Raw genomic sequence first — 14,959 nt, 5'->3', positions numbered from 1 at the left:
TTGGCGAGTAGGCTCTCCCTTCTCAGTAATGGAGTTACATTGGATTAAAAGTTATAGCTCGCAAGGTCTGCCGAAGATTAAAGCTAATATCACAGAAAATAAAATAGAGCTTCTTCAAAGGTTTTAGAAATCTTTCCATATGATTTTAAGATGAATTGACCATATTCATGATTTACGATTCTTCTTTAAATGATATCATCATGTTTAACTTTGTTATTCTTACATGTCTTCGATTATGTATCCTTATGATCAGGTTTAACATTTTTATGCCTACCCATCATACTTATAATTACATTCCATGTATTAATGCATACTTGTTCCTACATTGTCTAACTAGTGTAAAGGTCCGATGTTCTTTCCCGCCGCTTTCGTTCTACTGAATTTCTTTGTAGATTGAAGGCTTGGTGAGTCCTCATGTTTCAAGGACCATGTCACCTTTATTGCTTTCATATTTTTTTTATGTTTTCAGGTCTTGTACGTGGTGTACATTCCAACCACTTCTTTTGATGTATTAGAATGTCTTGTCAAGACTATGAGTATATTTTTGCTTTTTATGTCAAACTTTCCTATACTATGAGAATTTTCTATTTTTATCTATTAAGTATATTGCGTTATATGCTTTTTAAGTGACTTCTGTAGAGCCTCTTGCGTTCTTATGCACCACATCGCGTTCAGGGTGTAATTTGGGTCTTGAAGATGATCTGCAATAATGTCTTATAGACTTAGCATTGAAGAGCATAGAACTCCAGTAACGTCTTTGTGGTTGGATTGGTATTAATAGATTCTTACATTTTTTAAGTATTATGATTATGATATGATTATGCTTATTTATATTGAAAGTCTCCTTAGCACTTAGAAGACTTTGGGATGGAGGCTCTCCCGTTCATTTTGGTCAGGTCTTTAGTAGCAATTCCATTTTCACATAACTACCTGTCCGGTAGGACTTATCCCAATTGGATATAGCTAGTAGATCCACCTAAGCAAGATCCTTATCTTGGAAAGTAGGACAATCTCTTTTAGCTATGTAAAATACACCGGATTGCATGTTATAGGTCACATGGTCTATATCGGTTAATAGTAAACATCCCACAAAAGATTATCACTTTTTCAAGAGAGTTCATGATTTCCTCAAAGATTATGATTTAAGTTTTTGTAATGACGTTAGAATGTTGTATTGACCTTGTCATATGATTTATGATTTTTCTTATCAAAATTTGATATGTTTTAATTGGTCATGTATCATCATGTATACAAGACTCAACATGTTTAACGTTTATGTTTATGGTTCAGGGACCGTGCTCCCATATGTATTTTATTGCTTTTAGTCATTGAAGTTTTCCTACCTTTTTTGAGACTTAGGGCTTGTCCTAGTCATACCTATGATATAGAGGCTTGTTGTCGTACTTAGTATGACTCCGTATTTACAGCCTTTGTACTTTGATATTTTTGTATCATGTTGAGAGGAAGTAGCGAGAGTTGTATTCTTCTTTGTATCTTTACTTCTATAATGTTTATCTTAATGTCATGATATTATCAAATGTCTTGTTTAGAGTCTCTTGGGATCTTATTAATCATGTCATGTCTAGGGGGGTAGTTTAGGTGATGACACAAGGAACGCTTTCATATAAGAGAACTAGGGCCTAAATCCCCCCCCCCCAACAACCACCACTTCTTCTTGCAAAATAAGCATTAATATATAACATTATTTATGAATTTGAGTATAATGAGTTGTTAGAATACCAACATATGAAACCCCCAAAACATAAACAATTTCTTGTCTTAAAGCAAAACATTCACTAAGCATAGTATTTATGTTCAGTCACAGCCAAGATAATATTTTTCACAATTACATAGTAGACTCAATATAACAAAAAACAAAAAACTCTATATACAAACAAAACTTACAGTTGGTTCCACCACAACTCATTAGGAAAATATTTTTCTTTCAAAATTCCTTTCATTCAAATCACTTTTGAAGAACAACACTTGGATAATTCTTCTTTAAAGAACCATTTCAAAACATCTCAAGTCGATCACATCCACTTTTAAGGTTTTCCCAAGAATTAACACGAATGTGTCACATTTATGAAACTTAATTATAATAGACACGTCATAATTTAAATGAATGATGTAATGCCACTCACACAAGACAGACTCCTTCTCACACATATGCATGACAATTATAGGGATTATAGATCATGAGAAACACTCACTCTCAATGAACTCAAGTATACACATTGAACCATACACTTTCCCTGTATATAAATCACCACTAATATATATTGACAAGACTGAAAATCCCAAAAACATGTTGGTTTGACATAGGCTTGGGAAAAACGTATGGTATCATTTGATTAAGTGACTAAGATGTCTCCCTAATGTTTTCACTTTTCTTTTCAGCACTCTAGTCAAATTTTCAGCTCACTTCAACCTTATATCTCACTTTTCATGATGTCCACTCATTTTAAACACCCATTATTCTTTTACTTAAGGAATATGCTAACTATGAGCACCAACATTTTGTTTTCCTTCTTAATATTCTTTGATCCATTAATTCACTAAATCGCTTCTCATTTTGAATCGTGTGGCGCTCTATGTTTTTAGCTAATTTCTCTTTGTTCTCTTGGTTCACAAAACAACCAAATTTAGGCTTCTGTTTACATTACAACTCATTGAATTTTTCCTCTCCCAAACTTACGATTTTAGTTTACATCACAAGTTTTTAACATTTAAGGAGGCAAGAGGGTAAAAAATATATAGAAGCATAATATATCAAGTTCTTCATCATCGCCTCACAAAAATTTAGCTAATATGAAACATGGTGGCCAACAACATTCAGTTCAAGCTCAAAGGGACTGAAAAATATTGCAACAATTTGTGAAAATTTTTTGGTAGAGTGACTTGTCAAAAAGGAAATAGATTCACCTTTCAAGCAAATCCACATATAGTTTTTTTCTATGAAATATATTTTGGGTCAATTTCTATAAATTATGTATATACAAGCATCAATAAAAAGTCCTTACCCCACAAGGCATCACAATCCAACAAATTTTCAAGTTAGTCTCCATATCAATCAAAGAAAATGACTGACCAACAAGAAGATGTTATCTTAATTGGGGAATGAGACAAGATGTATTACTCAAAGTTTTCAAATTATGAGGCAAAAAATACTAATAGCATGTGATGAAACACCAAAAGATGTGAGACTTTTGAGAACTTCTTTTGTGATGTTTCATCATTCTAAATTGTAACACTGCATAATCTTTTATCCCATTGTTGAGCAAAAGAAAGAAAGTGGCCTTGACCAACTAGAAGATGTTATCTTAATTGGGGAATGAGACAAGATGTATTACTCAAAGTTTTCAAATTATGAGGCAAAAACTACTAATAGCATGTGATGAAACACCAAAAGATGTGAGACTTTTGAGAACTTCTTTTGTGATGTTTCATCATTCTAAATTGTAACACTGCATAATCTTTTATCCCATTGTTGAGTAAAAGAAAGAAAGTGGCCTTGGTTTTATGATGAATAGACCATACTTTCGACCATGTTGTCAAATTCTATGTGAAATTCTTGAATTAACCACTTTTCTAAAGCTTCCTCTTTGTTAATAAGGGACCTTAATCTTCTTGGTATTACTAAATAACATGGTGAAACTGATTTCTTCAAGAACAAATATTCCTTTTGAAAATATTTTCATGAATTTAGAGGTTTTATTGTATTCTTCACACACAACTTTATTGGGTAAATATTCCAGCTGTCTTTAGTCCTTGATCACTGCCATTTCGATTCAGGTACTCAACTTTTCCTTTTGGGGAAACAGTCATGACCTTTTCAACTTCTTTGAATGAAGATTGTATCGAAAGGGACTAAAATATGTCAGATTTGAGAATATTAAAAGATTGAATCAAGAATGATTATACTTAAAAAGGGGTATTCCTTTTAAGGAAGAAGACAAAGAGAAGTTATCTAGCGGCATAAATCGACTTTGAATGAGTAATCATGCACTTTGTATTTGACTCTTGATGTGTTTGTATTGTCTAGTTATCAAAATCTAAACCTTTTGCTATCTGAAATTGATTTATGTATCCAGCAGCACTTCATGTAGAGGGGTTGAGAAGCAATGCTCTTTCTGCGTTCCGTCAAATTAACCGTTTTCCTATTGTTCTCTCTCATTATCTTAAGGTTCTTGTGAGAGTTTCCCGCGATAAGATCATTTCTCTTGTCGTCTTATGGTGCTCGCGAAGGTTTTCACCGATAAGATTCTCTTTTTTATTAATTATCTTTTTGTCTTATGGTGCCATCAAGGATTCACTTATAGGTCTCTTATTTTTCTTGATGACAAATTGTCTACACAAACATTATTGAAACTGGTATTCTTAAAGAGTTAATTAGAAAGTTAGTTGCCGAAAAAAACCATAATGTCACGATCCAAAATGGGTCGTGAATGGCACCCACACTTATTCTCCTATGTGAGCGAACCAACAAATCTAAACCCCATTATTTACCATTATTTCAACCATAACAAACAAAATATAATGCGGAAGACTTAAAACTCATTAAATAAATCAAATAAATAACTTCTAAAATTTATCAATTACTATCCCCAAAATTGGGAAGTCATCACACCAAGAACTTCTATTCTCAAGTTTCTAAATCTAAAAGTATTTAAGAAACTAAAGTAAGTAAAACAGATGGTCCATGTACGAACTTGAAGACATCAAGACGTGAAGGAGAGAATCTAGTCCTAGCTAGCAACAGTAGCTCACCCTGAATTCTGATATGCTGGAGACTGGCTAGAGTTGCGGACGAGTCGAAGTCGATAGAACATTTGCTACACTCCACAAATAACAAAGAGAAAAATACAAGTAGGGGTCAGTACAAGGAACACGTACTGAGTAGGTATCATCGGCCAACTCAAAATAGAAAGCAATATATATCGAATAATAATATAAATTCAACCATAATACTTAAAAGGTAACAACCAACAAGTACAATAACCATTGGCGACAACACCAAGCATACACTTGAGGACTCGACCTCCACACCATACATGTCGGAATGTGACACCCGATCCCCTAATACTACCTGTCGGAACGTGACACCCGATCCCCTAATACTACGTGTCGGAACGTGACACTCGATCCCCTAATACTACGCGTCAGAACGTGACACCCGATCCCCTAATACTACGTGTCGGAACGTGACACTCTGATCCACTAATCTCATTGCTTTAGTTCATTAAGCCTCTTTTATGTCAAGGCATCATCTTAATAGAGAGGGATTTAAGGTGTAAGATTCAACAGTCTCATCATTCTAATTCACCATAATTACATAATCACAACATACAAACACACAATCAAGCGTATATGAGACTTTACAATACCATCCAATACATATCAATCGCTATTTAGAGTTTATCTATCACATAGAAATAAATCATAACCTATCTCCTCCGAAGAATTGTGATCAAGCAAGCTATTTCTCAATGCCTTTGCTTTCTCTTCGCTTCTCCATTTTCTCGTTTGTTCTCCCTCTCTCAGTTCCTTTTTTTTCCTCCCCAAATTCTTTTTCTTTTACCCTAGTTATCAAATCAATTATAAAAGATGATAAATGTAATCCACTATTTATTTCAAGGTTATCTCCTTTAACCCCCTAGTAAATAAATTATTAAACTTACCCCACTAATTTCATAAAGTTTGTCATGAATAGTCCAAAACACCCCTTAAAACCTTTAGTAGAAATCCGACCCAGTCGGGATTACGCAACTCGTGATGGCCCATCGTACCTGCAACGGTCCGTCCTGCAGATCCGTCACAAAGTTCAGAGAGTCAAATTCAGTAAAGAGGTCTGTGACGGTCTGTCGTGCCTACGACGGTCCGTGCTGCAGTTCCGTCGTGAAGTTTAGAGAGTTGATCCCAGCACCCAGATTATCGAGATTAAGTGTTTTGGAATGGAGATCCTCGACGAACCATTTTACTTATGACGATTCGTCCTACCTGTCGTCGAGGTAAATGAGGATAGCAGCAGGAGAATAACATTAGTGTGGGAAGACGGAGTCCGTGACGGTCCGTCGTGACCATGACGGTCCATCGCGTTACCCGTCGACCCAGTCAATTTTTATCAAAAGTAATTCTACTGCTCGAAACGACTAAACAAGTTGCTACAATAGATACCAATTTACCCATCGTTCGTCCTCAAACGATCACAAGAAGAAAACAAGGGCGAGAAAGAGTACCTAAATCTGTAAATGATGTGGATATCTCTCTTGCATGTCAGCCTCCTTCTCCCAAGTGGACTCTTCAACTGGCCGATTCTTCCACTGAACCTTGATGGATGCAATCTCACTTGATCTCAACTTGCGAACTTCTCTATCTAAAATGGCAACGGGCTCCTCCTCATAAGACAAATTCTCATCAAGAAGAACTGAATCCCAACAAATAATGTAGTTTCCATCCCCATGGTGTCTTTTCAGCATAGACACATGAAATACTGGGTGCACTCCTGAGAGTCCTAGAGGCAATGCCAATTCATAAGCCACCTTCCCCACGCGCTTCAGAACTTCAAATGGACCAATGTACCTAGGACTAAGCTTACCTCGCTTACCAAACCGCATCACCCATTTCATGGGCGAAACCTTCAGCAAGACTTGCTTACCCTCCATAAATCCAAGTCTCTAACCTTTCGATCTGCATATTCTTTCTGCCTATTCTGAACGGCTAGAAGCTTTTCCTAAATGAATTTCACTTTATCTAACGACTCCCTCAAAAGATCGGTACCCCATGGTCTCACCTCAAGTGCATCAAATCAACCAATGGGAGACCTACATCTCCTCCCATACAGTGCCTCAAATGGGGCCATATCGATACTTGAGTGATAGCTATTATTGTATGAGGACTCTGCTAAGGGTAAGAAGTTATCCCAATGACCACCAAATTCTATCACACATGCACGAAACATATCTTCCAACACCTGAATTGTTCACTCAGACTGACCATCGGTCTGAGGGTGAAATGCAGTACTAAGATCAAACCTAGTACCTAATTCAGCATGCAATTTTCTCCAAAACTTAGAAGTAAATTGCGTACCCCTATCTGATATGATGGAAAGTGGAACTCCATGCAATCGAACAATTTCGGAGATATAGAGTTTGCGTAACTTCTCCGCATTGTAAGTCACCTTGACCGGAATGAAGTGAGCAGACTTAGTTAATCTGTCAACAATTACCCAAATAGAATCAAACTTACCCAATGTCTTTGGAAGACCAACCACAAAGTCCATTGCAATTCTTTCCCATTTTCATTCAGGAATGGGCATTTTCTGACGTGTTCTTCCGGGCCTCTGGTGTTCATACTTTACCTGCTGACAATTCGGGCATTGGGCAACAAAATAAACAATGTCACGCTTCATCCTACTCCACCAAAAATGTTGCTTTAGGTCACGATACATCTTGGTTGCACCAGGATGTATAGAATACCTTGAACTATGAGACTTTGTAAGAATAGTGTGAATCAAATCATCAACACGAGGCACACATACCCTTCCCTTTATTCTCAAAACGCCTTCCTCATCAATTATTGCCTCTTTAGTCTCTCCTCGTAACACCATATCCCGAATTCGACTCAGTTTCTCATCAGCAAACTGCCTTCCCTTAATCTTGTCAAGAAAAGAAGATCTTGCCTCCACACAGGCCAAAAATCCCCCTTTCTCTAGTATTTCCAGCCTCATGAGGTCATTAGCCAAAGTATGAACCTCTCTAACCAATGGGCGTCTAGAAACCTGTAGGTGAGCTAGACCTCCCATGCACCCTGCTATTCTACTTAAAGCATCTGCCACAACATTAGCTTTTCCTAGGTGATACAAAATAGTAATATCATAGTCCTTCAGTAGTTCCATCCACCTCCTCTGTCTCAAATTCAAATCTTTCTGAGTTAAAACACGATGATCTGTATAGACTTCACACTTAACCCCATATAGATAATGTCTCCATTGCTTTAATGCAAACACGACAGCAGCCAATTCCAAATCATGGGTCGGATAGTTACGTTCATGCACCTTTAGTTGCCTCGAAGCATAAGCAATTACATTTTTCTCCTACATTAGCACTGCACCCAAACAAGAATATGAGGCATCACAATAAACAATGAAGTTCTTACCTTTCACTGGCAAGGTAAGAATTGGTGCAGTAGTCAACAAGGTGTTGAGTTTCTGAAAGCTTTCTTCACATTCGTCCGACCATACAAATGGAACACTCTGCTTAGTTAAATTTGTCAGTTGGGAAGCAATCGAAGAAAATCCCTTGAAAAATCGACGGTAGTAGCTCGCTAAACCAACAAAGCTCTTTATCTCTGTAACATTAGTAGGTCTTACCCACTCTTCACTGCTTCAATCTTAGAAGGATCAACCATCACTCATATCCTTAGAAATTACGTGCCCCAAGAAGGACACTGAATCTAGCCAAAACTCACACTTGGAGAATTTGGCATAAAGCCTTTTCTCCCTCAACACTTCCAACACAACTCTCAAATGCTCCTCATGTTTTGTCCTGCTCTTTGAGTATATCAGTATATCATCAATGAACACAATGAAAAAGAGATCCGGATATGGCTTAAAAATCCCGTTCATCAAGCTCATGAAAGCCGCAGGGGCATTTGTAAGTCCAAAAGACATTACTAAGAATTCATATGCCCATAAGTGGTCCGAAAAGCAGTCTTCGGCACATCTGCTGCCCGTATTTCCAATTCATGATAACCAAATCTCAAATCGATTTTTGGGAAGGTACAAGCACCTTGTAACTGATCGAACAAATCATCAATGCGAGGGAGAGGATTCTTGATCTTAATAGTTACCTTATTCAGTTGCCTGTAGTCTATGCACATCCGAAAACTTCCATCTTTCTTCTTCACAAATAAAAAGGGAGCACCCCAAGGGGATGCACTTGGTCTAATGAAACCTTTACCTAACAAATCCTGAAGTTGGGCCCTTAACTCCCTTAACTCACCTTGAGCCATTCTATAAGGGGGTATGAAAATGGGGCGAGTACCCGGTTCCAGATCAATGCAAAAATCAATATCCCTATCCGGTGGCATACTAGGAAGGTCTGCGGGAAATACATCCAGAAACTCACGGTCTATCAAAACAGACTCAATCGAAGGTACTTGGGAAGTATCATCCCTGAGATGTGCCAAGAAAGCTAAACAACCCTTACTAACCATTCTCTTAGCACGAAGAAAGGAGATAATACGAACTGGGGTGGAAGTATAGTCACCCTCCCACAATAGCAGATCTGTCCCTGGCTTGGCCAATGTCACAATTTTCGCATTACAATCTAAGATTGCAAAATTTGGAGAAAGCCAAGTCATACCCAGAATTACGTCGAACTCAACCATATCTAGAATAATCAAGTCTACACGAGTATTGGTCCCCACAAAAGTCACAAGGCAAGAACTATACACATTCTCAACTATCAAAGACTCACCCACAGGAGTAGAGACACGAATAGGCATGTCAAGCAAATCACAATGTAAATCAAGACCAGTAGCAAATGAGGAAGATACATACGAAAATGTGGATCCAGGATCAAATAATACATAACCCATGCAATCACAAACCAAAAGATTACCTGTGATAACAGCATCTGATGTCTCTGCTTCAGATCTCCCGGGGAAAGCATAACAATGGGCTCTATCACCTGTCTGTTCGTTGCCCCTACTATGTTGTGCTGCAGTAGTTCCAACTTGTCCGCCACCTCAGCTGATTTGGTGACCACCATTACCTTGACCAACGCGTCCTCCAGAATGGCGGCCTCTCCCATGACCACCTCTACCTCTAATTATTGGGGGTCTGTAACTCTGTTTTGGACAATTCTTCCTAATATGTCCAGTCTCTCCACATCCATAACAATCTCTGGAGTCTAGCATAGGTCTCTGTGAGAATGACGAAGTCTGGGGATAGCCTCTAAACTCAGAGAAATGTTGATTGGTCTGCGATGGACCCCCAGCTACAGCCTGTAGTGAAGACTGAATAGGTCGGGCTGAGTAACCTCCTGAACTCTGCCCTCTAGAGTAAGAACCACTAAACTCACCTCCCCTGCGGAACTTATTAGAGGTTGACGCCATGGTGAAGTTATCTGGCTTCACCCCCTCCACCTCTATCACAAAGTCAACCACTTCCTGAAAGGATTTTGCTGCAGCAGCTACATGTAAAGCTGAAATCTGCAAATCTGACCTCAATCCTTTCACAAAACGGCAAATCCGCTCTTGTGGACTGAAGCAAAGCTGGGTGGAATACCTAGATAGTGCAAGAAATTTAGCCTCATAAGCAGTAACAGACATCCTGCGTTGCTCTAGACTCAGGAACTCATCTCTCCTCTTGTCCTTCAAAGTCCGGGGTATATACTTCTCCATAAATAAGCTAGATAATGACGACCAAGTCATAGGTGGTGCCTGTGCTGGTTGACACTCAACATACGACCGCCACCACATTTTGAAATTCCCCTGAAACTGATAGGTCACAAACTCAACACCGAATCGTTCTACTATGTCCATCTTATGTAGCAGCTCATGACAATCAACCAGAAAATCATAGGCATCCTCAGATTCAGCACCCTTGAAGACTGGAGGTTTCAACTTCAAGAATTTAGTGAAAAGTTCATGCTGATCACTCGTCATTATATGTCCTGTAGTCAATCGAGGAAACGTGCCTACTTTCAATGAGGCGTCCATGCGGAGAGCCACAGCAGCTGCATGTTGTACCTCTGGAACCTGAGGTGCTGGTGTAGAAAACACTGGATGTGTCTGGCCCTGATCAGATAACCCGCTAAGATAAGTAAGAACCTAGTTAATCATCACTGGGGTAGGCTGGGGTGGTAATTCCTCCTCTTGAACCTGCTCGTGTTCCCCTTCTTCACCCTCTCTCACTACCTCATCAGTAAGTGGATGAGTCACCGCCCTATTACTAGCCAGACCGGGTGTTTGTCCTCTACCTCTAGAGGGCGTCCTCCTGCGACCTCTACCATGGCCTCTTGCCACTGTTCCTCCTCGAGCTACAGCCCAGTGGTTGGCTCAGACGCACCCTGCTTTGCCAGCGTTGGTGTTGGCACCGTTGTCGCTCTAGTTCTAACTATCTGCGAAATAGAGTGAAGATGTCAGATACCAATTTGTATCACCTAGATACCAATTGGATCCAAGTAATAGCACGAAAGGAAGAAAGAATGGAATTTTCCTAAAGTCCTATAGCCTCTCAAAGAAAAGTAAGGGCGTCCCCCTACCGTTCCTCAAGACTCTACTAGAATCGTTCTTGTGTGATGAGACCAACTAACCTAAGGCTCTGATACCAAGTTTGTCACGACCCAAAACGGGTCGTGAATGGCACCCACACATATTCTCCTATGTGAGCGAACCAACAAATCTAAACCCCAACATTTACCATTATTCAAACCATAACGAACAAAATATAATGCGGAAGACTTAAAACTCATTAACGAAATAAATTAAATAACTTCTAAAATTTATCAATTACTATCCCCAAAATTAGGAAGTCATCACACCATGAACATCTATTCTCAAGTTTCTAAATCTAAGAGTATTTAAGAAACTAAAGTAAGTAAAACAGATGGTCCATGTCCGAACTTCAAGACATCAAGACGTGAAGGAGAGAATCCAATCCGAGCTAGGAACAGTAGCTCACCCTAAATTCTGATATGCAAGAGACTGGCTAGAGTTGCGGACGAGTCAAAGTCGATAGCACGTTTGCTGCATTCCACAAATAACAAAGAGAAAAATACAAGTAGGGGTCAGTACAAGGAATACGTAGTGAGTAGGTATCATCGGCCAACTCAAAATACAAAGAAATATATATCGAATGATAATATAAATTCAACCATAATACTTAACAGGTGACAATCAACAAATACAATAACCATTTGCGACAACACCAAGCATACCCTTGAGGACTCGACCTCCACACCATACTCATTTGGGAAAAAAGTTTTTCGAATTGAGTATATTAACATGGTTCAAGATTCATTCTCTTTATTATTATCGTGTCAGAACGTGACACTCCGATCCCCTAATACTACGTGTCGGAACCTGACACTCGATCCTCTAATACTACGTGTCGAAACCTGACACTCGATCCTCTAATACTACATGTCGGAATGTGACACTCGATCCCCTAATACTACGCGTCGGAACGTGACACCCGATCCCCTAATACTACGTGTCGGAACGTGACACTCCGATCCAATAATCTCATTGCTTTAGTTCATCAAGCCTCTTTTATGTCAAGGCATGATCTTAATAGAGAGGGATTTAAGGTGTAAGATTCAACAGTCTAATCATTCTAATTCATCATAATTACATAATCACAACATACAAACACACAATCAAGCACATAGGAGACCTTACAATACCACCCAATACATATCAATCGCTATTTAGAGTTTATCTATCACATAGAAATAAACCATAACCTACCTCCACCAAAGAGTTGTGATCAAGCAAGATACTTCTCAATGCCTTTGCTTTCTCTTCGCTTATCCCTTTTCTCACTCGTTCTCCCTCTCTCTGTTCTTTTTTTTTCCTCCACAAATTCTTTTTCTTTTACCCTAGTTATCATATAATCAATTATAAAAGATGATAGAAGTAATCCACTATTTATTTCAAGGTTATCTCCTTTAACCCCCAAATAAATAAATTATTAAACTTACCCCACTAATTTCGTAAAGTTTGTCATGAATAGTCCAAAACACCCCTTAAACCTTTAGCAAAATTCCGACCCAGTCAGGGTTACGCAACTCGTGACGGCCCGTCATACCTGCGACGATCCGTCCTGCAGATCCTTCACAAAATTCAGAGAGTCAAATTAAGTAAAGAGGGCTGTGACGGCCCGTCGTTCCTACGACGGTCCGTGCTGCAGTTCCATCGTGAAGTTCAGAGAGTTGATCCCAGCACCCAGATTTTCGAGTTTAAGTGTTTTGTAACGGAGATCCTCGACAAACCGTTGTACTTATGACGGTTTGTACTACCTGTCGTCGAGGGAAATAAGGAGAGCAGCAGGAGAATTACACGAGTGTGGGACGACGGAGTCCATCACGGTCCGTCGTGACCATGACGGTCCGTCACGTGACCCGTCGACCTTGTCAGTTTTTATCTAAAGTAATTCTACTGCTCGAAACGACTAAACAGGTTGTTACACATAAACTAATCAACTCCAATTTCAAAACTATTGCAACCAAAAAAAAAGATACACCAGTTTTTATGAATAACAAAATATTATTTTTTGGATGGTATGACCAAACCCAAAAGGGTTACCAATGTATCATTTCAGAATTAGGACGAGCATAGTTTAGACATTCAACTAGAGGACTTTTTTTATTGATTGGTTTTTTTATTTCCTTGGAACAAGGGTCCTTCATCTTCCGAACCATAAAATGCAAACCACCGTTTTTCACTGTATGTTAAAATTCATTAGATGTAATATATTTTTACTCAATTTTTATTAATAATTATACATGTGATGTTTTGCTCCATGTCAGTAAGGTGCAGTGTTCCTTTGGACAACACTCCTTTGATAAGATATGGACCTATCAAAGTTGGAGAAAACTTTTCTTGGATTTTTTCTTGTACAGAAGAATGCATTTTTAAAAAAGTTGGCCTACTTCAAAATATCTTGGGTGCACCCTTTCGTTGTATACACGAGCCATACTTTGTTGATAAAGCTATCTAAAACAAATTCCCACCAATCCTTTCTCATCTATTAATTCCAACTGATCTAATCGAGTTTTTACCTATCCAATATCCTCAATTTTAGCTTCCACAATTAAGAGAGATTGAATTTCAACTTTTGCTGGTGTTACCACCTTGATTTCATGCATGAGAAAGTAAGGGGTTTCACCAATCAAAGTGCGTGTTGTCGTACGATAACCCTAATCTGTGAAAGGTAACTTTTCATGCAATTTTCTGGTGCCTTGAACCATCTTTTAGAGGATCTTTTTGATGTTTTTGTTGGAATCTTGCACAACTCCATTGCCTTTTGATCGGTATGGAGTACAATTGAGATGCACAATTTTGAATTGGTATATAGATTTGCAGTGTTGTATGTGACGTTAAATCTTAGGGTACCAAAGTGGCAAATGATGTTAGAATGGAAAAAGATCCACAACCGCCTTCTTAATAGCTACTTGTAAAGTGGCTTCCTCCACACATTTGGTGAAGCAATAAATTGCAATTAAAATATATCGATGTCCTTTTGAAGATTTTGTCTCAATTTTTTTGATGACATCCACTCCCAATGCAGCTGAGGACCAAGGAGTGGCCATAGGATGTAACTCTAAGGAATGTGAATGAATTAAATTACCTTGAAATTTATGATCATTGTTCACTAAGCGAAAGCAATACAATTCCATCATAAGCTATTAAAACCCTACTTGAAATATCTTTTATATAAATGAAGGACATATCCATTATGTGGAATCCACATATCTCACCATGTCTTTAAATCATGATTTTCTCATTTTCTTTAACATCAAGACATCACAAAAATTTAAATTTAGGGTTCATTTATATTAAATTTCTCTCTAAAAAAGATCACTAGCAAGGGGCCTAATAGTTATTTGCTAGCTTCCATTAGCATGTTGTGGATATTTTTTGTCTGCAAGAAAGTATTTTATGTCTAGGTACCATTGCTCACCATATGGTTCTACTTCAATTGTGTTAGAATAGTAGTGTTTTTCAAGAACATGAATTTCCAAAGCAGTGATGCAAGTGTTGCTAGGGTATGTAATTTTTGTTAGAATAGAGTGTTGTTCACGAACTTGAATTTCCACAGTAGCCAGAGCATAAGTGAAAACAAAATGAAACCTGGGGATATATCTAAACTCGATGAACTACTTTTTGTTGACGTCTTCCACACATATTTTGAATGGAAGAAGCTGAGGCCTTTAGTTTTTTTCATTCG

General features: G+C 38.3%; 1 long non-coding RNA gene across 1 annotated transcript in view; it reads right to left on the bottom strand.

Moving 5' to 3' along the window:
- Nucleotides 1-4,549: 4,549 nt before the first annotated feature.
- Nucleotides 4,550-14,959, bottom strand: part of LOC109121140 (uncharacterized) — a 35,063-nt gene continuing 24,653 nt past the window's right edge. Inside the window, exons 4-5 of the long non-coding RNA XR_002028531.3 lie at nt 11,690-11,754; nt 4,550-4,835 (exon numbers count right to left, since the gene is read on the bottom strand). This is a non-coding gene — a long non-coding RNA (uncharacterized lncRNA). The remainder of the gene's footprint in view (nt 4,836-11,689; nt 11,755-14,959) is intronic.

This window comes from Solanum lycopersicum, chromosome 9 (genome assembly GCF_036512215.1).
Source record: "Solanum lycopersicum chromosome 9, SLM_r2.1".
NCBI lineage: Eukaryota > Viridiplantae > Streptophyta > Magnoliopsida > Solanales > Solanaceae > Solanum > Solanum lycopersicum.
The sequence above is the reverse complement of the archived record's forward strand: the minus strand, read 5'-3'. Positions and strand labels throughout refer to the sequence as shown.